This window comes from Marmota marmota, unplaced genomic scaffold, assembly GCF_001458135.2.
Source record: "Marmota marmota marmota unplaced genomic scaffold, marMar, whole genome shotgun sequence".
Lineage (NCBI taxonomy): Eukaryota > Metazoa > Chordata > Mammalia > Rodentia > Sciuridae > Marmota > Marmota marmota.
The window spans coordinates 16,676,561-16,702,139 of NW_026000037.1; the positions used below are offsets into that span (position 1 = coordinate 16,676,561).

The 25,579-nt window shown below is 40.7% G+C and overlaps 1 protein-coding gene and 1 long non-coding RNA gene across 28 annotated transcripts in view; both read right to left on the reverse strand.

Annotated features, from left to right (window-relative positions):
• The window catches only part of Clasp1 (cytoplasmic linker associated protein 1), a 259,501-nt gene that overhangs the window by 184,560 nt on the left and 49,362 nt on the right, over positions 1-25,579 (reverse strand). The gene's annotated exons all lie outside the window — the stretch shown is intronic.
• LOC125619359 lies at positions 4,314-14,908 on the reverse strand. Its single transcript, XR_007350864.1, has 3 exons — positions 14,886-14,908; positions 8,081-8,084; positions 4,314-4,837 (listed from the first exon to the last, which is right to left on the reverse strand). It is a non-coding gene; the product is annotated as an uncharacterized LOC125619359 (long non-coding RNA).

A 25,579-nucleotide genomic window follows, 5' to 3' on the forward strand; every position in this document is an offset into this window, starting at 1 on the left:
CCAGAAATACTGCCTGGAAAATTCCAGAAATAAACAATTCATAAGTTTCAAATTGTGTACTGTTTTGAAGAGCAGAATGAAATCTTGTGCTTTACTGTTTAGTTCCACCCAGGACATTAATCATCCCTCTGGTATCCATGCTATATACACTACCTGCCTGTTAGTTACTCAGCAACAATCTCGGCTATAAATCATCCGTCAAGTTTCATAGCGCTTGTGTTCAAATTACCATCATTTCACTTAAAACAGTTCCCAAAATGCAAGAGTAGTGACTCTAGTAATTTGGATCTGCCAAAGAGAAGCTTTCTTAAAGCAAGAAATTAAACTAAAGGAAAATTCAAATGCTGAGGTTGCTCAGATCTGCAGTACAATGAGCTATTTTGAGAGAGAAACCACATTCTCATACTTTTATTATGTATACTGTTCTATTATTGCTATTGTCCAAGTCTCACTTCGCCTAATTTATTACAGAACTGTGGCTAAACTTTATCATGGATAGGTATGCAAGGGAAAAAAACAAACACAGTACCTCTAGAGTTCAGTATGATCTGCAGTTTCCGGAGTTCATGGGGGTTTCAGAACATATTCCCCTCATCAGGGGGAACTACAGCACTGGCTACAACATGGATGAGCCTTGAGGGCATCATGCTGAGTGGAATAAGCCAGTCAGACAAATATTGTATGATTTTACTTATGTGAAGCACCTAGTGTAGTCAGATCACAGACACCAATGAGGGGCGGTGGGCAAGGGCTGGAGGAGGGGGAGGGGGCTGGTGTTGAGCAGGTGCAGAGTTCCAGTTGGACATCATGGAAACATTCTGGGGATGGATGTAGCGATGGCTGCACAACAGTGAATATACTTAATGCCACTGAATCGTACACTTAAAACTGGTTAAAGTGGTGAATTTTATGTAATGTATGTTTTGCTACAATTTGAAAAATGTTTTAAAGCAACAGCTGCTGGCTATGGAGTTTTTTGGGTGATGAAAATGTTCTAGAATTAGTGGTGAAGACACTAAGAACCGCTGGCGGGGCGGGGGCGGGGGGGGGTACCCCTTGAAGAGATAATGACTGGAAATGTCCCAAACTGAAGGAAAGCGTCAAGCCGCAGATTCAAGCACACAGAACACAGTAAATGAAAGGAAAGGGAGGCCAAACAGGGAAGATGAAGGCCACGGTGGCCCCAGAGGACAAAGAGAAGCGTCAACACAGGGAAGACACAGTCACAAACTGCCAACCTAGAATTTCAACACCTGCAAAACACAGTTTAGAGAAAGTGAAATGATTTTCTTACAAACAAAAACAGCAAGAATTCAGCACAAGTGAAGCATGAAGATGTCAAAAGGAAAAATTAAGAATAATTAAAGAGTGGGGCTGGGGCTGGGGCTCAGTGATGGAGTGCCTGCCTAGCATGTAGGAGGCACTGAGTTGCATCCTCAGCATCACATAAAAATAAACAAATAAAATAAAGGCATTGTGTCCATTAAAACTAAAAAACTATTAAAGAATAATTAAAGGGTAAATCTAAATACATATTGCCTCTATATTAGAAAGAATGCTTTTTGAGAAAGAAATAAAATTGCAACAATTTTTCATCAATTGCCTTAAAAATTTTCTATAGCTTTTTAAGTTCAATTTTAGTAATTATCCTGGTGATCACAGCGTGAAGCACTGGATTCAACCAAAGTCGGATGCTAACTGCTACTCTCACCTTCCTCCTGATAATGTTAAGATCTTAGAAGAAGAAAACTAACGGATAATAAAACATATATAGGGCTGGGGTTGTGGCACAGTGGTAGAGTGCTTGCCTAGCAGGTGTGAAGCACCAGGTTTGATCCTCAGCACCACATAAAATTAAATCAGTTTAAAAAATAAAGATATGGGTCAATCTGCAACTTAAAAAAAAAAAAAAAAAAACCATGAGCTTGTAATCCAGCAGCTCAGGAGGCTGTAAGGCAGGAGGATTAGGAGTTCAAAGCCAGCCTCAGCAACAGTAAGATGCTAAGCACCCCAGTGAGACCCTGTCTCTGAAGAAAATACAAAACAGGGCTCGGGATGTGGTTCAGTGGCTGAGGGCCCCTGTAACTATTAAAGAAATTAACTCTGTAAGTTGAAAGTGTCTCTGAAAAAGATAGCTTTACTGGTTTAACAGATGAATTCTTCAAAATATTTTAAAAAAGAGATAAATATGAGTCTTACATAAAATCTTCCAAATATAGTAAACAAAGGAAATACAACCCAGCTTGTCTAACAGGACCTGAATAATTTTGATGCCAAAATCTGCATAAGAAAAATGTAGATCAATTTTACTTATAAACATAGATGAAAAAGAAAATCCTACACAAAATATTAGTATTCTAATATGTAAATAGGTGATATATCAGAACCACATATTCCAGTTGGTTTAACATTAATAAATCACTCCAGGGACTGGGGCTGGGGCTCAGTGGTAGAATACTTGCCTTGCATGTGTGAGGCACTGGGTTTGATTCTCAGCAATGGCATATAAATAAATAAATAAAGGTCCATCAACCACTAAAAAAATATTTTAGAAAAATAAATCACTCCGTGTAATGCGTCACATCAGCAATGTGATTCTTCTCCTTTATTATGTTAATCATCTCAATCATTTAAAAACATCTAAGAAATTCAACATCCACTGTATTCATGGTTTAAAAAAATTCTTAGCAGATTAGGAATTAGAAAACTCTCTTAACTTCATCCAGGATTTTTTTTTAACCTCCATAAAGCATCATACTTAACAAAAAAAGATTGAAAGCTTTCTCTTTATGTGACAAAAATATCCACTATGTTGGGTGCAGAGCAGGCTGAACTGTGTTGTCTGCAGGGCAGGCTGAACAGATGTTGGCTGCAAGATAGCCCATGCACTCAAACCCCCTCTATCTGGTCCTTTATCACCTGTTTGTGTCAAGTCCCGCTTAAGGATGAGCACTCAACCCCCCTTGGGCCAACAAGGCAGCTTGCAGACCCAGAGGCCCCATTAGATTTGGGCTATAAAAACTCCCTCCTGCCAGGCCCCCCTCTCTCTCCCTCTCTCTCTTGCTCTTTCTCTCTTGTTCTCTCTCTCTTGCTCTTTATCTTTCTTACGTGCACTCTCTGTCTCTCTCTTGCTCTTGCTCTCTCCCTGTTCATCTCTTCTCTTTTCTCTCTCTCTCTCTTTCCTTCTTTCCTTTCTCTTTGTTGCACTGCTGCAATAAAGATCTTTTGGTTGCTCCGAGTGTTGTGGTCACTTTCCTTTCACACTATACATAATTTTTCAATACTGTATTTGGTGTCCTAGCTTGCTAATGTTTTATGGCAAGAAAAAAAATAAAAGTATAAAAACAGGCAAAAAAAATTCTCATTTTAAACAAAATTCTCACTGGGTTTTCCTGCTGGGGATATAATCCTGGGTTTCTCACAAGGCAAGTGCTCTACCACTGAGTTATACTCTCAGTCAGCTGTCATTCTTAATGGAAAAATATAGATAGAAGATTCTAGAAGAACTAAAAATATATTACAAAGTTAGTAAATATAGTAAGACTAATACAGTCAATACACACACACACACACACACACACACACACAGAGATCCATTACATTTATTCCACCAAGAATAAAAAAAGGAAATTTTAAAACTGTTTCTATTTTTAATTTTTAAAAATAGTAAATACCTAGGACTAATTCTAACCAAAATAAATCTCTACCCAAAAAAAATGGAATGATACGAAAATTAAAGATGGCCAAAATAAACAGAGAAACCATAGATCAGAATTTTCAGTATTGTGGAAACATCAATTCTCCCCAATTGATCTAAACATTCAATAAAATTCCATTCAAAATCCCAACATAGTCTGTGTATATGTGTACACACACGCGCGCGCATACACGCACACAATTTTTTTAATTCACAAGCTCATGCCATGATGTGTGTGGAAATGCAAACAAAAAACTGGGTAAGACAAATGTTCCTGCTAAATATCAAGATTTATTATAAAAGAGGAGGAATTAAGACAGCGTATATCACTGTATATACTGTACTGATATATGGATGATATATTGATGAATATACCAAAAGATGGAAAAGAGAACCAGACTCAAGCATATCAGGGCACTTTCTTGACAAGTATCAGGGAAGCAGGCATTAAAATTATAATGAGAGCCAGGCACCGTGGCTAATCCCAGAGGCTCCAGAGGCTGAGGCAGGAGGATCCTGATTCACAGCCAGCCTCAGCAAAAGGGAGGCATTAAGCAACTCAGTAAGACCCTGTCTCTAAATAAAATACAAAATAGAGCCAGGGATGTGGCTCAGTAGTTGAGTGCCCCTTAGTTCAATCCCCAGGACTCCCCTAAAAAAAAAAAATAAAATGAAAAAAAAAAAATAATGAGACACCACAATACCTCACCCAGAATGGCTAAAACAAAAAAGAATAAAAAGACATGAGTGTTAACAAAAATGTGGTACCATGGAAACTCTTCTGTCTACTTCAGGAATGTAAATTGGTATAACCAACACTATAGTAAACTTCTTGGAATTATCTAACAACCATTGCTAGGAATATCTCCAATAGAAATATGTGCACATGTGACAGCCTGGTGGCACACTCCTGTAATCCCAGTGATTTGGGAGGCTAAGGCAGGATGATCATAAATTTGTCACTAACTACAGCAACTCAGTGAGGCCCTAAGCAATTTAGCCAGACCCATGTCAAAATAAAAAATAAAAAGGGCTAGGGTTGTGACTCAGTGGTAGAGCGCTTGCCTAGCATACGTGAGACATTGGTTCAATTCTTGGCACTGCATATAATAAGTGAATAAAATAAAGGTCCATCAACATCTAAAAATTTTTTTAAATATTTGGACTAGGATGTGGCTCAATGGTAGGGCACCACTTGGTTCAACTCCCAGGACAAAAAAAAAAAAGTGTACATGTGTACACACATTCAACAGGTGACATGGACGAGAATGCTATGAGCAGCACTATTCACAACAGTTAAAACCCAGAAATCCATGTTTATCCACTATAGAATGTGTAAGTTGTGGTTTTCATCCTAAAAATGCAGTAAACAATGAAACTAAATGAATCACAGCTACCTTCAACAATACAGATAAATCTCCTAATAAGCAAAAAGGCCATATATAAACTACACACATTTGTATGAAGGTCAAAACCAAGCAAACATAAACTATAATCCAAAGGTGCATGTTGAGATGATAAAACAAAAAAGAAGACCAAGAGGCCAGGAGAGCCACGCACAGTGGCACATGTCTGTAATCCCAGCAGCTCTGGAAGCTGAGACAGGAGGATTGCAAGTTCAAAGTCAGCCTTAGCAACTTAATGAGGCCCTGAGCAATTTAGTGAGACCCTGTCTCTAAATACAATATAAAAAGGGCTGGGGATTGGGGCTGGGGATGTGGCTCAAGCGGTAGCACTCTCACCTGGCATGCGCATGGCACTGGGTTCGATCCTCAACACCAGATAAAATAAAATAAAGATGTTGTATCCACCGAAAACTAAAAAATAAATATTAAAAAATTCTCTCTCTCTCTCTCTCTCTCTCTCTCTCTCTCTCTCCCTTCGAAAAAAAGGGGGGGGGCTGGGATGAGGCTCAGTGGTTAAGCGCCCCTGGGTTCAATCCCTGATACAAAAAAAAAAAAAAAACCAATAAGAAAAGAGGCCAGGAGAATACTCCAGGGAGTGCCGCATGTTCTAACCAATGTTCAATTTCTGTTCCTGAGCAGCAATTAAACAGCTGTGAGCTTCAGAGCATTCAGCATTCAACACTCATTAAACGTTGTTTTGTGCATACTATTTACAGTTTTCAATTTTTTAAAATATTGAAATTTAGAAAAGTGGGAATGATCTTGACCACTCAACCCATAAGTTTGTGACAAGTGGCTTGGACAGGTCCCTGCCTTTCCAAAACATCAGTAAAACACAGAAATAAAAACCACCATGTTCACTTTCCAGCATGAGGTCTGCTCACTGATCAGAGAAAGAGATACTAAATCCTTTTCTTCAAAAGTTGTCCATAAGAGACGAGCGAAGTGGCGCGCACCTATAGTCCCAGCGGCTGAGGCAGGAGGATCTGGAGTTCAAAGCCAGTCTTAGTAAGGGTGAGGTGCTAAAGCAACTCAGTGAGAACCCTGTCTCTAAATAAAAAAAAATAAAATAAAATAAAAAGGCAAGGGTTGTGGCTCAGTGGTTGAGTGCCTGAGTTCAATCCCCCGTACAAAAAAAAAAAAAAAAATTGCCAAAGGGACAAACTAGGAAGGAAGAATAGGCCATTTGTTAAGCCTTCTAAAGTCTGGACTGATGGGGTTAAAAATATTTTGACTCATACTGTACCTTCTTTTGAAGGCACTTTTGGATAAATGTGAATAATTTCATAATAACCCTGAGATACTGAATAGATATTGAATATCCTTATTTTGCAAATGAGGAAAACAGACCAAAGACATGGAGAGGTTTACCCAAGGTTGTGAAGTGTGGACAGGAACCAAAGTGCAAACAAACCTGAGCTTGTGCACAATGTCAAGACCACTTCAGCACAGCAGGGTCACAAAGAACACAAACCCGTGGTTCCAGGCTTGTTTTCTTTTTCCTCCCTCCCTAGCTAACTGAAGACCTTGAGCAAGTCACAGCGCTTCAGGCTGGTATCAGATAACCTCTAAGGACACATTAGTTCTCTGACTTCTCTGGTGTGCTGACAATGCTGAGTCTAGGAAAAGCCCTGGTTCTTGAGTGCAGCTTGGGAGGGATGCCCAGCTCCACCCCGCCCCCACCAGCTGCTCAATTGCCAAGCTCCTGAAGCAGTCAGCTAATAATACACTCAACTGAAACAGCACACGAGGGTCAGCAAAGTTTTAACAAAATGCCCTGCATATAGCAGGAACTCAATAGGTGCCTACTCCCCCTCCAGATAGCACTTAAAAAAAATTACAGAAACTGCAGCATGGCTCACTGAGGTACAGGGGAGACAAAGTAGGAATAAAATGCAGTGAAGAAAGTGGGGTTGCCTAATAGCCTAGCAGCGAGGACTTGTTACCACTCTGTGACCACCTACACAACACCCAGGCACACGTACCCTGCATTGTTTCCCTCGAGGTGCTACAGGAATCTCCTCCAGGCAATATGCAGAGTGATGTATCCCCCTCAGTGGCTATATGATATCCTATTATATCTTGGCATCACAATTACTGAGCCAATCCTCCAAACCTATACAGGCATTCAGGTTTGTATAGGGTTTTCCATTATTTTGTACAGTAAGGTGATGGGTATACACTTCCACCCATGTACTATTATCTAGGACAAATACTGAGAAGGACATCAGCTTGGACAAGAAGAAAACACCCAGTATACTCTTATGAGCAGTATTTTTTACATAATGCACTAGGTGCCTCTTTCAAATCAGGGCTATGCACTACTGGTTTCTATACATTTTTAGTTATTTTTAAAGATTTTAAATTGCAGCCTTATTAGCAAGGAGAAATTAATTAGCACTCTACACTGTACTCACTTTCAATCCAAGAATAAGAGCATAGTACAAATACAAAAAAAAAATGTGATAAAATTAGTGAGTTGCTGCATATATATATGGGATGTCCTTAAATCAGTCACCTAGAGAATCCTGGACACTCATCTCAATGATAATTTCACTGATCAGTCTCTTTTTTAAATTCTTCTTCTGGAATTGCCTTGCAGAGACAGTTCATGAGCTACAAAAATAAAGATCTGCTAAAATGTAAGTAATTAATATTATGGTCCTTGTGAAGCTGGCTTGTTATCAGTTGCTGCCCCTACACTGATAACAAACCATTAGAAAGTCACTTAGGAACATCACGCCACCACAGAACCTCCTCTTTTACCCATGAGGCAGTAACAAGAGTCAGGCTAAGGGGTAAACTACACAAACAGTGAGAGGCACAGGTAGTAAGCTTGGCTTAAAGATCCAGACCAGTCCAATACAACATTTTGGCAATGATAGAACCGTTCTGTATTTATTCTGTCCGGTACAGTAGCCACTAGCCACATGTGTTTACAGAGCAATCAAAATGATAGATGGTGTGAACGGGAAACAGAACTTTTGATTAAATGTTACTTACTTGAACTTTCAACAAGTCACATGAGGTCCCTGGCCATCATGTGTACAGGTGGTTGCAAACTCAAACGAACTGATAAAAAAAGGGTGGCCATGTGAGAAAACAGGGGACCATGAAAGCTAGACATCTCTTAAAGCTCTGGTCACTTAGTACCATGTGGGAATGAAGGCCAGTATGGTCAGATCTCCAGGATTTAAACACTGACAACTTGTCAAGAAATTTAAAGCACTGAGGAGATTAAAAATTTGTGGGGGACAGCTAATCACAGTCCCCTGAATCTGCAACCCGTCATCCAGATGCATTCATAAACAGGATACCAGGTACCAAAACAGTTGGGGGTTGCTTAAGGGATTAGACAAAGACCCAAGCTTCCCACACGGGCTGTCAACGTTCTCCCCAGGATACCTTGCCTCTAGGCTGCCTGCCCACTCCTCTCTGAAGCAGCCCCAAGTCCAGGTCCCAGCCCTCTACTTGTTCAGCTCATGCGATCCAGCCTATCTCCTCCAAGATCCCAGTCTAGCACACACAGCTGAGAAGAGTACTTTTCTCCAGTTTCTCCAAATGCATACTAAACATGTCCCCCTAAAGACCATAAATTGAAAATGGTGGCATGCACCTGCAGTTCTGGCTACATGGAAGGCTGAAGCAGAAGGATCACTTGAGCCCAGAAGTTCAGGGCCAGTCTGAGCAACAACAGTGAGACCTCCATCTCAAAAACAAACACACAAACTCCAAACTAGTGAAAGCAGGGCAGGTTTTTTTTTTAATCGATCAATGTTCTTTTTTTTATTTAATTATTTATTTTTAGTTGTAGATGGACACATTTATTCTTATGTGGTGCTGAGGACTGAACTCAGGGCCTCCCACATGCTAGGCAAGCCTCTACAACTGAACTACAACTGCAGCCCCAGTCCTACCACAGTATCCACGGGATGTCAGCTCCAGGACCCTGCAGATGCTAGAACCTTTAGGATAATCACATTCCTTATGTAAAATGATGTAGTACTTGCATATAACCCACACTCATCCTCCAGTATATTTCAAATCATCTCTAGATTATTTATAATACCCAATACAATGTAAATGCTATGTCAATACCTGTTAAATAGTTGTTTAGGGAATATAGATGCAGGTTTTTTCTTGAACATTTTCCATCCAAGGCTGGCTGTTTCTGCATATGCTCAACCAGCAGATAGGAAGGGCAACTGTACAACCTCCCCACCTCCCTTCCCCTCAGACAGCAAAGGGGGAGCAGATGCAAAGTAAGAGGGAAGGCGGGAAGGTAACTGACTTTTACCTGCACGTATTATCTTTATTATCTATTTAATACAACAACATTTGGAAGCAAATGCCGCACTATTCTTACTTTGCAGATAAGGAAACTGAGCCTCAGAAAAATGAACAAAAAAAAAATGGGCAAGGTCACTCAGCTCTTATGTAGCTCAAGCATTATCCACTGATATATTATTCATCTAGCAAACCAAGTAAGTGTGATGACATTCACAAAGTCAAATCCCTCTCATGTTTACTTCAACCATCTGCCCACTGGCTGTGCTTCTGGCCAAAAGTGTATAACAGAAGCCATTCCAAGAGAGTACAGTAACTTATTTTAGGCATCAACCTATCTGTGAATTAACTCATTGGTAATAGCTCCCAGCATTGCTGTTCCACAATGGCACTGTGGAAGCTGAGTCAACTTCTCCCCCAAAAGGAAAGAGGACTTCCTTTGATTTTTCTCAGAATTCACACCACAGTGAGATCCTGACACAAATCTGGCCCCAGAATGATAACTGAATACTCAAAAACTTTAAAAAAAAAATACAAAAAACAAAAAGGAAATATTACTCCTTCTTGAAAGTATTGGAAATCTGGAAAACATAACAATGGTCTATGTTTAACACACTCCTTAACCCATGAGATGCATATTTTAAAAGGAGTATGTGAACTCATTTATTAATTCAAAACTTATTGAGCCCTTACTAGACTTCAATGTACAAGGCCAAATATCAATCACGTTATGGGGGTGGAATGAACAAGCATTAGATGAGCAAGGAGTTTTCTTGAGCTCTTTCTTCAATACTTAGACAAAATCTGTATCAATAATTGAAAGAATAAACCAAAAAAGGGCAAACATGGATCTAGAAACAAAGGCCTGTCCAGAAGAGAGCCGAAGGCCTCTACCAAGAGGACAGCCAAAGGGATTCTCCAAGGGATGGGCAGCACCTGATCACCAGGTCCAGAACAGAATGAAGGCCTATTAGACACTCCAGCAAAGGAATATGGGGCCGTCCACCCAAAACCAAGTTTCCACATTGGTCTCCAAACAGGACTTGTGTTTTTACAGGGGTTTGTTCAACTTATGATTTTTTAAAAATCCACATGACAGTAGATACGACACATGACAACTTGACTGAAGGCTCCTTCAATCTTAGTGTGCCCGTCCTCCTACCTCCCTTCTTTTCAGGACAATTTGATGCTGCAGAATCCTGGTCAGCTGTGCAATGGCAAGAGCCATGCTGTGTGTCTGTCTGTTTCCTTGGGCGTCACTTAACTTAATCCTTTCCCCCTGTATTGCCTGCAAATGAAAGTCAGCTCCAGAGATCTGATTAGGTTCAGATTCAAATTTCTGGCCAGAATATTCTGTAGGTGGTAGTATAATCTTTGTCCTAATAATATCTTCCATATTTCATCAAATCTAAGACACCAGCAATTTTATGAACAACACTAAGGAAAAACTTGGTTGATGTGTAAAGTGAAATAATACACCATTGACCCTGAGACTCAGCTTGATAGCAGAGGTGTTAGAACTGTGGAGGAAAATAATGTGCTTCAGAATATAAATAGTTTGATTGTTACTTTAAAAAGAAAAAAATTTTAATTGAGTCTATGGGAGTTCTACAGAATGACAACTTCAAAAATATCTTTCAAAACAGAAGGAGTCCCAAAAACGTGGGTGGGATGCTTTACTCCAACGCCTCTGGGAGACAGAAATGATCTATCAGAACAATTCCTACCATGAATCTGAAGATCTTGTCCCTTTCACATCCCACCCATTCCTATTAAGATCACATCCCTACACTTTAGCCATGAGGCTAAACAAAAATAAGGAGCAGGGAAAAAAAACAACCACCTCAGGTTCTTTGGAAAAAAAACAACCACCAACCACTGGCAGTTTCTTAAAAAGTTAAACACAAATGTACCACTTAACCAGCTACTCCATTCCTAAGTATGTACCAAAGAGAAATGAAAGCTTATGTCCTCATAAACAATTGCATGTAAATTAGTCATGATTCATAATAGCATCACTATTCATAGTAGCAAAAAGGGAGAAATAACATACCTATCCACTAAATGACGAATGGATAAACAAAATGTGGAGAGATATACAATGAAAGAGCATTCAACAAGAAGAGGGACAGACTAAAATGAATCACACTATAGCTAAGATGAACCTTGAAATCATCATGCTTAAGTGAAAGAAAGCGGATGCAAAAGACTCTACTGTACAATTCTATGTATAGGAAATGTCCAGAAAAAGCAAATTCATAGAAATAGAAAATAGACATTTGGTTGCCTAGGGCTGGGGTAGGAATGGGGACTACTGCAAACAGGCATGAGGGTGACAGAAAAGCTCTAATATTGAATTGTTGTGATGGCTGCACAGACCTGTGAAGGTATAAAAAAAATGACTGACCTATACACTTTATGGCATGGAAACTGTATCTCAATAAAGCTATTTTTAAAAGACAGAGAACAAAATCAGTTTCTAGGCTTAAAAGAAGTCTTCTTCTCTGTTCTTTCTGGCGATGGGAATCACAGAAGAACTCCTTAAACTTGCCAAAGCTAAGTATTTGTGATCTATCTCTGCAGAAAAACTGGTTATAGCAGGCAGCACATGAAGGGTCAAGAGCAGTGGGTGGACAGTAATAACAGCCTGTGCAGACCAGAAGTCTTAACAGGCTCCAGAGGACTCTCTGGAAAGCTCATAGGACACACAATTCTCAACAAGTCTCCTTGTGGCCCAGTATCACCTGTAGCTTCCTGAACGCACTCTGCTCTCACAGGCTCCCCCGCCTGAGGCGGTCTATGGTCTCTGCTCTCTGCTCTTGTTCCTTGTTCAAGGCTCACTTCAAGCATCATCAACTCCAGTGGTCTCCCACCAGGACCCGCTAGCCTGACACAGACAGCTGGGTTTCTTCTAGCAGGCAAATTCATCGTGAGCTTTGATTTTTAAATCAAAGTGCCTAGAGTCTAGACTGCAAGTGTCCTGAAGACAGGTTCTGCATCTTCCTTGTCCATCATCAGCATCAATAACATGCTAGCAAATTGCAGGAGATGGACGGCGGGTAGCTGGACAAGGCAGACAGGTAAGAATGTAAATAACACGAACTAAATATGCACAGAACAAACCCAAATACAATGAATGCCACCAAGATACTATCACTTTATCCTCCCACCCCTTCTCCCCTTCTTACCAATAAATAATCTATTCTCAATAGACAACCAGAATCCTTATAAAAAGAAAGCCATATCAAGTCACCTATTTGTACAAAAGCATCTAATGGCTCCCCAACTCGGGTAAGAGCCAATCTTACAATGGTCTGTCAGTTCCCATAATATGACCTCCTATGACCTCTCTGAGTCCCCTACTGTCCCTGTTCCAGCATCTCCTCCAAGTCAGACCTGCCTTCTCCTGAATGAACAAATACTCCGCACTTGACATCCAAACACTTCCCACATCAGCGGTTTTTCCTTCAAGCACTTACCATTCCCAATATTCTATAAAATTCACTGTTAACTTGCATGCTCTTTTCCCCAAGTAGAATGTAAGCTCCATAAAGACAGAAATTTTTATCTGATTATTCACTTTTATTATCTAGAACCTTATTTGTTGAATAAATTCCATTGATAAGCCTTATTGCTCACTTCAGAAAATGTCTTTCCCCTGGATTCAAAATTAAGTTGAACATGAATGAATAATTTCTGACATAATACTTATTTCCATACTTCTTTTTGCTAAAAAATTATGCCAAAATATAAATAAGGGGAACTAATACACCAAAAAGAAAGCACCATGGGCTGCGCACAGTGGCACACACCTGTAATCCCAGCGACTCAGGAGGCTGAGGCAAGAGCATCACAAGCTCAAGGCCAGCCTCAGCAATCTTGCAAGACCCCCAGCAACTTAGAAAGGCCCTGTCTTAAAATAAAATATAAAAAGTGCTGAGAATGTAGGTCAGTGATAGAGCACCCCCCTGGGTACAATCCCTTCTATCACAAAAAAGGAGAAGGGGAAGGGGAAAAGTGGGAGGCGGGGGGAATGAGAAGGAGAAGAAGAAGAAAAGGGCTGGTGGGGGGTGGACAGCATGAGAGGAAGCACCTTGGAAGTGTGCACGTGAGGATTCCTGCACGAAGTCAAAAGATCTACAATCTAGTGCTGTCACCATAGGCTTCAGGCACATCACCTCCCCCATCTGGAACTAAAATAAGGAGTGTCTAAGGCCCAAGGAGATCTGTGGTTTGAATCTGGTTCCTCATACTGCCCTACAATGGAGCTCACTGCCAGAGCTGTCAGCCCCCACTGCTGGGCCCTGCCCTAGGTTTCTACCACTGCCTTTCTCAAGAGTATGTAATTAGGGGAAAAAGAAAGCATGTAATAGAATTTATGCCTGCCTGGTTTTCAGCTCAGCTGATAAGTTCTGTTTGTACATGTCTTCATGCAGTTGACAGCTTAAAGCAGTGGCCTCTAAACTTTTGATTATACATCCCTATTAGAATATATAATATATATATTTATTTCTAAATCATATAATTGACTGTTATGTAAATACATGATAAAATTAAAGAGTTTGTACAAAATGGAATAACTTCAGTTTAGCTATTGTGAATTGTGCTGCTCTAAACACTGATATGGCTGTGTCCGTGTAGTAGGCTGTTTTAAGTCCTTTGGGTATAGACAGAGGAGGAGAGCTGGGTCAAATAGTGGTTCCATTCCCAATTTTCCAAGAAATCTCCATACTGCTTTCCATATTGGCTGCACCCTTTTGCAGTCCCATCAGCAGTGTATGAGTGTACCTTTTCCCCATATCCTCACCAACTTATTGCTGTTTGTCTTCATAATACTGCCATTCTGATTGGAGTGAGATGAAATCTTAGAGTAGTTTTGATTTGCATTTCTCTAATTGCTAGCGATGAAGAACATGTTTTCATATATTTGTTGATTGATTGTATATCATCATCTGAGAAGTGTCTGTTCAGGTCCTTGGCCCATTTATTGATATCCTTCAGTAGATGAATGGATAAAAACAATGTGGCATATATACACAATGGAATATTACTCAGCAATAAAAGAGAATAAAATCATGGCATTTGCAGGTAAATGGATAGAGTTAAAGAAGATAATGCTAAGTGAAGTTAGCCAATCCCAAAAAAACCAAAGAATGTTTTCTCTGATATAAGGAGGCTGATTCACAGTGGGGTAGGGAGGGGGAGCATGGGAGGAATACACAAACTCTAGATAGGGCAGAGGGGTGGGAGGGGAAGGGAGGGGACATGGAATTATTAATGTGGTGGAATTTGATGGACATTATCCAAAGTACATGTATAAAGACATGAATTGGTGTGAATATACTTTGTATACAACCAGAGATATGAAAAATTGTGCTTTAGGGGCTAGGGTTGTGGCTCGGCGGTAGAGCACTCGCCTAGCACGTGCAAGGCGCTGGGTTCGATCCTTAGCACCACATAACAATAAATAAAATAAAGATATTGTGTCCATCTACAAATAAAAAAAAATTTTTTTTAATTGTGCTCTACATGTGTAATAAGAATTGTAATGCATTCTGCTGTCATATATAAATAAATAAATTATTTTTAAAAATACCCAGAAAAAAATGGAATAGCTTCAAAGAATAGAATTAAAAATAAATACTAACAGGAGCTGCAGTATTCTTATTGCAGCCCAAAGCACTGTCCTGTCCCACCACAAAACCCACTAATCTAATAGGTGAAAGCAGACCTTTTACGTTGACGGCTTTTACGTTGCCCAGATTGGAAATGGGAAAACATCAGAGAAATCCTGCAGGCATGCTAGGAAGCACATCACTGCCAAACAAGGTGAAAGAGACAGTTAAGGTGATATAGTCTCAAGACCCTTAAGACTCCAAACTGGGCAAGATTTCAGAACTACCCAGATTCTCTCGGAGCTCTGCTCAGAATGTTCCATTAAAATGACCTTATAAATTGAAGCTTTCAACCTGGCCAGGGTTACCTTAAGAATATTTTACGAAAAATCAATCCAATGAATTGCAGCCATCAGCAAACCTAGACTCACTGCAGACAGTACCCAAAAGCCATCCTTTTTTTGAATTCAAGGAGAAAGCTATTAGAGCCAGGGTCATTGTGATGGAGGTGGGCAAAGTAGACCACAGCTCAGGAGGTGTACAAACCACATGGCCCAAGGCAATCTAGCACAATGCTCAACCTGCAGAAACCAGGAGGGCTAAAACAAAAAGAGGATGCCAACTTCTGGTAAAGATGTGGACAAACTGAGACCCTCTATAGTGCTGATGGGCTTTTAACATGATACAGCTACTTTGGAAAACAGAATAGCAGTTCCTCTAAGTGTTAAACTTTGAGTTATCCTGTATCCTGGTCATTCCACTCCTAGGTATACACACACCCAAGAAAACTGAACAGCTATGTTCACACAAAAACACAAATGTTTAAAAAGTGTTATTCTTAATAGTCAAAAAGTACAATCAACCCAAATGTCCAATAGCTGATGAACAGATAAACAAAAGGTGGAATATCCATACAATGAAATATTATTAGGCAATAAAAAGAAATTAAGTATTAAATTTATACTATAATAGAAAAGTTTGAAAACACTACACTATAAGTGAGATAAGCCAGACACAATGGCACATATTGGATGATTTTATCTTATGAAATGCCTATAAAAGAGATGTAAAGCTGATTAGTTGCTGCCAGTGGCTTTGGGTGTGGGGACAGTAAGTGACTCTTTATGGGTACAGAGTTCCATTTGTGTGTGTGTGTGCAGTACTAAGGGTTGAACCCAGGGCCTGAAACTTGCTAGACAGTGCTCTACCAGAGCCACATTCTCAGGCTTGGAATTCCTTTTTGAGATGATGAAAATATTCAAAAATTAGATAGTGGCAATGGTTGTGCAACGCTGTGAATACATATATTTTAAAAACTCACTGAGTTGTATATTATAAAAGGCTGAATTTTATTATTTATGATATGTGAATTATATCTTAGTAAGGCACTTAAAATTATCATCACCATCATCATTGTCACGCTTATAACTGCTAAATAAAACATGGTATTCTGGACTGGATTCAAGTAAAGAAAAGACATTAAAACACTCAAGAAATCCATATAAAGCTTATAGTTTGATTAAGTGCTGAATCAAGTCCTTTGTGTTTCTTCATTTTGGAAACTATACCTTGTTGGTGTAAGATGCTGATATCAAGGGAAGCTGGTGAAATACATAAGGGAATCTTCAAGTTATTTTAAAGGAAAAAGGTTATTAAAAGAAATAATAAATCACTTTAGTAGTTACTGCTACCTTAGAATACAATACAGTTACTAGAAAGAATAATTTAGACCTACGTGTATTTACATGAAAAGACATCCATATTACAGAGTTTTTTAAAAATACCAACCTAAAGAGCAATACATAAAATATGACCCTGTTTTTTTAAAAAACTTCTCTGCAATGTTTGTACACAGTGTTTGTATTCAGAGAAGCAGGTCTGCAGGCCTTTCCCCTTGTACTTTATACATGCCTGCTTATAAATTTCCATAACAAGCACATATAAATTTGTGATTTTAGAAAGTCATAATAAAATTTGTTAATATTTAAAGTTTTAAACAAGTAAGCTTAAATCCCCTCTATACTGCCTGCCAGAAAGAAACAGAAGTTGTCTTCTGTCCATTTTTTTTTTTTTTTTTGTGGTGTTGGGGATTGAACCCAGGCCTTATGCATGCAAGGCAAGCACTCTACCAACTGAGCTATATCCCCAGCCCTATTCTATCCAAATTTTGTCTGCAAAGTAGAGAAGAATCTACATCCGAACACCCCACTGCTCCAAGATCATCTCCACCTCTAAGAATAGGGTGCATCACCATCGGGCATTCTAAGAACAGCAAGCCATGGGCAATTACTAAGTCTAGATGGGGTGCATGCTGGCTCCTTATCCCATTTTCTCTACATTTGTGTAAGTTTCAAAATCCTCATAACACAAAGTTAAAGACAAATAATAAAGGTATCTTCTATGTTTGATCATTAGAATCCATCTCTCTTTAATTACCTCAGAATCAGGATTGAGTCTCTGTGATTATTGTTCTTGGACAAGATTAATTCACTGCACAACCTACCCTGAAACCCTCCTTTCCTTTCCTGTAAGTATTGCAGCACAGTGGACTGATTTCATACAACCAGTGAAGGAAAACAGAACAGTAAGACAAATATTTAGGATGAGATAAGGCAAGTTACGCATGAATGTGACCTTCTGACATACTGGACTCCCTAATAAAGGTTATTGCAGGCAGAGACACACGCATTCATATAGTTAGATGGCTGGCCTCTAATTCCCAGGCTCGAATGAATCTCCTGCCTCAGCCTCCCAACAGCTGGGACTACAGCAAATGCCACCACACCTGGCTCAATTGCAGGCTTTAAAGGGGAAAAATCAAAATGAAATTTATAATTAATGTACTCACTATTGCCTCTCAAGAAAACCATCATCTTCCTTCCCTGACTGGCATATCTACAATGGTCAATACATGTTTGCAGATATCAGGATTATAAAAAAAAAAATCAGAGGTCCAGTTATTTACTTTAGGTAATCAGCAACTTACAAAAAGGAGCTCAAGGTTTCATTATGTTAGGGCTTAATGACAGACCGGGGTTCTTGTCTTCCATTTATCTCAGAATGAAACTTTAACCTCTAACTGTGCTGATAATGCATGTGTTCCTATGGGTTGCAACATAAAATAGATTTCTCACTAGGACCCAAGTCAAAAGATTGACAGCCTCTGCCCTGGACAGCAAGCCCTCCCAAAGCAGGACCCAGCAACTGCCCTTTCTCTCCTTAGAGCAAAGTCCATCAAGGAACACAGGGGCCAGGCAGGTGACAGTCTGTTTTCAGGGCCTCCTAGGACCACCTGCTCTACAGTGGTGAGGAAACTTCTGCTGAAGGGGATGGGTTCTTCCAGGATTAGGGAGCTGACAGAGAAGGAGCATATCACCGGGCCCAGCAAAGGATATTCTCTAAATCTGATTCTCCTCCCCATTACATCTCTCACCCTTTTTCCTAGATTCTGCCTTTCATTGATTCATCCAGTCATCCAGCAAAGAAGAAATAACTAACTCCAACACCACACAGGGTTGGACCACAATCAGTTGCCCCAACACTGGTGGAGTCCTCTGACTCCTCCCATAAAGAACCAATGCATAAAATACTGAGTGGCTCTTGAACATATTCAGATAAATGTAATTTGGAAACTTTTCCACTTAGGAGCTATCCCAAACTCTTCAATTATTTACTAGGGGATCAAACACAGGCATAGAAAAACCACAGGTAAATTTCACTTAAGCTGAGCTTTTGTCCTCTAGGGTTTTGTTACTATTCAGGTTTTTGTTTCTAAGTTCTGTCTTTCAATGAAGTAGAGCTGGGTACAGGGAATCCTCTCCTGCCTTTGTTTATCTTGTTTTTTTTTTTTTTCAGAATCTGGAAAGGGAGTCACCTGTGTTCTAAGCCTTAGTTCCTTCATCTGTAAAATGATGTTTTAGATTAATTTTCACATCTCTTCCAACTTTGAAATGTTATAATATATGAGCAAAACTTTGTGAGTCAATCCCAACCCTGGCCAAGCTGAACACATGCCTTATACTCCCCCAGAGTCACCAGCTGAACCTCCAGGGTTCAGGGAGGCAGCAGACCCTCCCCATTTGGCTCCCACCCCAATGTGTGCCCTCCCACTCAACTGATCCCTTCCATACAGGTACAAGTCACTTCTTCTCTAAGGGAGGCTTGCCCACCACCCCACATGACCTTCACTTGTCTCTCTTTTCTTTGACCTCTAACCCCCACGTGGCAGGACTACAGAAGCCAGCACTTGACTCTGCTGGACTGTATTCATAGGGCGGTTTGTCCAGGGCTGAGCAGGTAGTCAAGAGACTGCTGTCTAACTGGAGGAGACAGAAGTCGGGAAGACTGTGTGAAGGAAGCCTTCACCGGCAGCTTGATTTTCCCAGGAACCATTATCAATAACCTGCATATTGACTTAAAGGTCCAACATCCTGATTGGAGCTCAGGGAAGATCTGAGGGAAACTGTAAGTCATGAGTCTACCCAACTCCAAGATGAATCTAAGGGCAGAACAAGGTGCATATACTTGACATCAAGTCTTGCAGGACATCAGAAAAGAAATGTCAAGTCCCTTCTTATACAATCATTTGGTCTTTCTAGTAAAACTGCTTTCCTTTAAGGGAAAGGGAAAGGGGAAGGGGAAGGAGAGGGGAGGGGAGGGGGGATGCGATAGGGACCAGCAAGGAGGGGGATAAAGCAAGGAGATTTTGTCAAGGCCAGTATCTGCTCAAAAAGGAGGCAAGAAGAATCAGTAGAAACCTCACTTCAGAGTTGGGCCCTTCCACTTCCATTCAAAAAGTTCATTCATGCTTTCAAACACACAATGAACAGTAGTTTTACACACCCCCCGCCCAAATTGTACATGCCTACACACTTTGTGAATTCTGTTATGAAAAATAAGCCAACTTGTTCTTGCACTGAGAACATAAAGGCAGAAGAAAGAAATCAAAATGAATTTGCTGCTCTAATTGCTTCTCACTTCCAACCTCTTGGAAAACAAAAAGGCCCTGGGAACTGGGAATAAATTCAGTTCAAGCCAGATTCTTCTGTACCGCCTCCTACTCTGATCCAATCCCGACCTCAAATTTCAAAGGAAGCACAGCCACATTTCAGAGAAATAAATAAAAAAGAATGAGTAAAGAATGAAAAATAAAGTTCATGACAGAATTATTTCAAATGAAGTATTAGCTGTTCAGCCACAGGCAAGGATGAAAAAACAAAAGAAAGAGGAAACCTGGCCTTAATCCACTCCCCTAGAACATTCTAGTGAGAAGCCACACTGGATTCGGGGACCCTGCACTTCCTCCCCTCTGGCCCAGAATTGGACAATCTCATATCAAGACTCTAGAACCATTTGATTTTCATAATTAAGGGTTTCACCCTAACTGGAGTCACTGAAGACTGATGGAAGGTTTTAGGCTAAGGGGTTTGGGCATCATCCTGTGTCTGTCTGGTTTATCATTTTAGCAACAGACATCACCTGAACTCTCACCCAAGACAAAAGGCTCCGAAATCTAGTGCTTTCTGTGGCACAATTTTTTCTTGCCAGGGGTGGAGAGAATTAGGAATCAGAGTCTGAAAGCACGTGCTTTTATCAATCTTTGTACCTGATAGCCATTCCAACTGACAGAAACTCAGAAAACTGATTCCCCAAACAACCCAGAGGACTGGGGAGCACAAGTAGCCATCAGCAAATGAAAATTCTTCTCCCAACACAATTTGAGAAAAGAGGGGGAGCCACAACCCAGCCTGCTCCAGCAGGCTGCAGTGGGCACGGAGGCTCAGGGAGCTGGGTCCTACTTGGCTCCTATGGGCAAGAGCGGATTGGGACACTGGGACAAACGGGAGAATGCAGGTGGACAGGGGTGCTGCCAAGGCAAGGGTAGAGAGGCTGTGTAACCAGGGGAGGAAGACAGAAGGGGCCTATGAACAGGCCAGGCTGGGCCCACTTTGCACATGGGGCTTAATTTTGTGATGAGGGTTCAGGTTTTGGGCTTTTACCAGTAGACTGTGGGTAAGGTAACCAAATCCCTTACCAACCACACTGGGCAACTCTGACATTCAGCTTGTTCTTGCACTGAGAACTGCTATAATATCAGGAAAGAGGCACAAACAGGCACTGTCACAAACAGAGTAGATACACTCTCCCTACACATGAGTCCCTTTGGCTGGAACCTTATGTCTTATTCTGCTCCCAAAACTAAGTAGGTCCTTCGTAAAGGATGGATGAACAATTGATGTGACAACTTTCTTCAGTAATTTTAATTTGCCAAAAGCAATCTGTGTATTAATTATTCCTCCTCAGGCTGCCTTTTGCACCACTCCAGGGGGCACTGTGGCCACCTAAGCAGCAGCAGCAGCTAGTTTCTCATAAAAGGTGTGTACTTTGCCTAATTTTAAACAAAATAAACCATCTCTAAATGAGCGTGGAAATGAACTTCCTCCACATCCACAGTCAACCAAAGCTCTGCCCCGAAGCCACTTTCCCACTGAACTCGCCATGACCTTCCATGTTGGTGCCTCACTTGGCTGGAAAGGCTGTCAGAGCCCTGAGAGCTGCGGCGACAGCTGAGAGCCCATGCTGTGAGTCCAGATCCTTTTTTCGAGAGGCTGTTCCAACTCTGACCATTATTTGGCATGGTAACTCAAAACAAAGATCAGCAGGCATGACCAGCGGGTCTGCTGCTCCAGTCTAGATGCTGACAGCTATACTGAGGTCAGATACACAGCACCCGGAGGACACCCTATAGCTTGTTATGAGTCCTTTCCCTGCCTGGGTAAAGGTCTGTCTTTTGTCAGTCATACACGGGGAAATACTAAACAAAAACCTTGGGATTGGTCTCTTTTTTGAAGAGGAAATGCCCAGAAAGTTCAATGAGATTTCCTGCAGAGGTGTTCTGGAGAAGGCCAGGAATCGAGCAAGCAGAAGGAGCTAGCCCTGGGCTCTGGGTCTATGCTCCTGAGATTAACAGCTGCGGGTCCTATTAATGGACCTCAGCACCCTTCTTACATTTCACTAGTTTAATCCAAGCTACAAAAAAATTCTAATGAGACTAACTCATAAACCATTCAGATGGCTCTGAAGCAATCCACTCAAGGTCTTCCCACAAGATGGGGGTGGATGTGCAGGTGCAAAAAGAATGCGGAGGAAACCAGAGGGACCGCTAGCCAGGGTCAAAGCACTTTGCATTTCTTGGGTTCCATTCTCAAATCACATGCTAGGTGTAGAATATAAAGTCTCATTTTTTTTCATTTTTATAAATCCTAAAATTGTTTTATGAACAACAAAATTATACTGCACATGATATGTATTGTATTGCACTAAACAGCTGTCCCTCGACATCAGTGGAAAATTGGTTCCATGATCTCCCTGGTACTGAATTTTGTAGATGCTTGTGTCCCTTAAGTAAAATGGTGAGCACATATCTTCCCATACACTTTAAATATCATCTAGAATTACTTATAGTACTTAATACAATGTAAATGTTGCATGAATAGATATTGTATTATTTAGGAAATAATGACAAGAAAAAAGTTCTATACATGTTCAATACAGATGCAATTTTTTTTTTCCTGAAAATCTTTGATGTGAGGTTGGTCACATCTGCAGATGAAGAACCTACAAATATGGAGTGTTATCTGTACTTTGAGTTAAAAATGTTAGTTTGCAAAATGCAAGCACTTAGTGGAAATGACCTAGCCCCTTCTTTTTCTTGTCATTGTTTTTAAATGAAACAATGACAGAGAGCTAAAGAGGTATCAAATAATCATAATGCCACAGAGTCTACAGACTTCTTTGGTCGGGGAGACTCAAAGTTCCAACCCAGAAGGCATTTTAGAGAAAATAAAGTCAATTCGTTTTGCTGAGGATTTATGAATACAAGGCATAAGCTCAAATCTTAAACACCATTAGTAATTTTGATCACAATAACTGCATTCCAATGCCAAATACCCAAACTATGACCCAACCTTTCCTCAACAGTCCAATAATCATCCCAACCTCCTGACTGCTCATCTCACTGAACTTTTTTCTAGGAACTTCTCCTAACCCCCAGTTGGCTGGGACATCACCATAATTTTTTGACTTTCCAAAGTGCAACTTGAAACACTTTAGGAGCCTAGCAAAAAAACTTCAATGAACCCTATAGTCTGCTTCAAAACCAGCCTAATTGCCCTGGTATGGAACCCATGTCCTTCAAAGTCTGGACCCATCTATCTTTTTAGGAAGCCCAATGCAGTAGAAGAGTTTGGGTTCTGAACCCAGAATGTCCAGTTTCAGAAGTCAACTCTACCTCTTTCCTAATAATGGAGAATAACCTAATAATGGAGAATTACAACAGCCATGAACAAGATAGTCATGAGGACGAAGTAAAATAATTTGCCTAAAAGAGCTCAGTACATACACTGGTACACAGAATTGTTTAATCAACAATAGCTATTTTGGTTATGCCCAGCTTCATCCATTCATTGAACAAGTATTTGAGCACTGCTGTGGACCAGCGTCGTCCTTAGTGCTCAGCTTACAGCCTGAACGAAGCAAAATCCCTGTTCTCCTTCCATGCGAATAGGGAAGGACAGCACCCAGAGCTTTCACCACTAGTGTCCACAACCAGGCCAAGAGAAACCTCCCCCGTGAACACCAGCTACACAGCTTTGCTCATGTACCATATCCACGTGGAATGCTCACTTCTACCTGCCAAAATCCTGCCTGTCTTCTAAGGCCCAGCTCCAGAACCACCACTTCCCCACTTCCAAAATATTTGGGGGGTACCTCCCACACAGGCCAGGCACTCTACTGGTTAGCTGTTAGCACACGAGCTGCTCCTATGCAATCTGCATTTACTCTGTTATAATAACTGGTTTGAGGCAGGGACTGCCATTTTTCTCTCCTAAAAGAATGCTGGGAAACTGGACATTTGTACAGGCGAAGGGGCTGGGATTGTGCCTCAGTGGAAGAGCATTTGCCTGGCATGGTGCCAGGCACTGAGTTCCATCCTCAACACCACTTAAAAATAAATAAATAAAAATAAAGATACTGTGTCCACCTACAACTAAAAATATTTTTTAAAAAATACTCAGGCATAAAAAAATTTAGAAAATAGGCAAATAAAATATAACTTAATTATCCTCATATTCTACAACAAGGAGCCTGAAGAAAAAGCTACATAATAAAGAGATAATAGGAACGAAAATATCAGTCATCCCACATAATTCCAGAGCTCAGTGACTGATCTTGGCTAAGGGGCTATAATGTCTCTTTCTGTGTGTGATTTCTTTTGTCCTAGATGGAGTTGCTAAGCCAGTAAAATTTTGGTGGGCTCGTGAGTGTCTAAAGCTTACATGCTTTTATATTCATGAAACAAAAACAAGAGTGAAAGATTAAGCCACATAGACTTCCAGGGTTCATTAGCGAATCAAATTTCTAATAAATAATTTAAAGCATGTTAGAAATCTTTCCTTAGTATTAAAATTTTGGTGCAAGGTAAGAGGGTTAAAAAAGGCCAGGTAGAGAAGTAGGGAATTTAGCCACTTGTCCAGAGGACTTTGCACCTTGCTCTTAGACTTAGGGTCAATTCAGTAAAGTAGAAGCGTGGCTCAGCCAGAATGGTTCAGTACAATTCAGACAGAGTCCAGAGACAGTCCTCTGCTGAGCAGGGACAGGAGGCGAAACTCCCCCTGGAACCCTGGAGACAAACAGGACCCATGCACCAGAGCAGGGCAGCAGGTGGCCTTCAGCACTTCCCACCCACACTGGGACAGTCTGATCAGATAACAAATGACCTTAGAAAACTCAATGTGCCTTGATTTCAGATAAGGAATATGTTGTGTTCTAAACAGGCAAAGGAACAAATGAAACTTTCATAACCATAACAACTTCAGCAAAGTCTCTCCAGCACTAAGCAAGTAATAGGCTCACAGCTAAATGAAGGGATGTGTCTACCTGGAAATAGGCTTTTTCAGATAACTGAGGACTGATTCCAAACGTCAAGTGACAATTCAGTTATTGGAAATCTCCTAAAATGTATGAGAAATGTTCGTTGTAGAGAATTTTCTAGAATGTGGCCTTTCTTGATATCTCAGGGTCATCATTACCAATATAATCATTGTGGGGAGCTGAAGTTTAAGAGTTGCTTTCTAGGATCCTACAAAGCACAGAAAAGTCAGAGGAGGCCCTCTGAAATACTCAGGTCCTTAGTCATCTTCTCCTAACTTCACCTACTGCTCAGACACGGGAGGTGGCAGAGTTTGGAGCCATTGAGTTGATTTGATAGCCGCCATGTCCTGAGCAGGTGTCATGTATCCTTTAAGCCAGAGAATTCTGAAAGGTTGGTTTCAGTAAAGCCATGGGCCTCCCTGAGACACACATGTTCAAGCCCTCATTGTGTTCACTCACTCAGTAAATATCCACTAAACCATCACCACGTCCCAAGCACTGTTCTAGGCAACAGAGATTCTGCAGCTGACCAAGACAAGGCGAGAGTTCTCTGCCATCAGGAAACTTATGTGGGAGTGGGGGGAATTTTAGACAGACAGACTAAGTGCCTGGGGCAGAGACTACTTTTGCTAGGGAGGTCA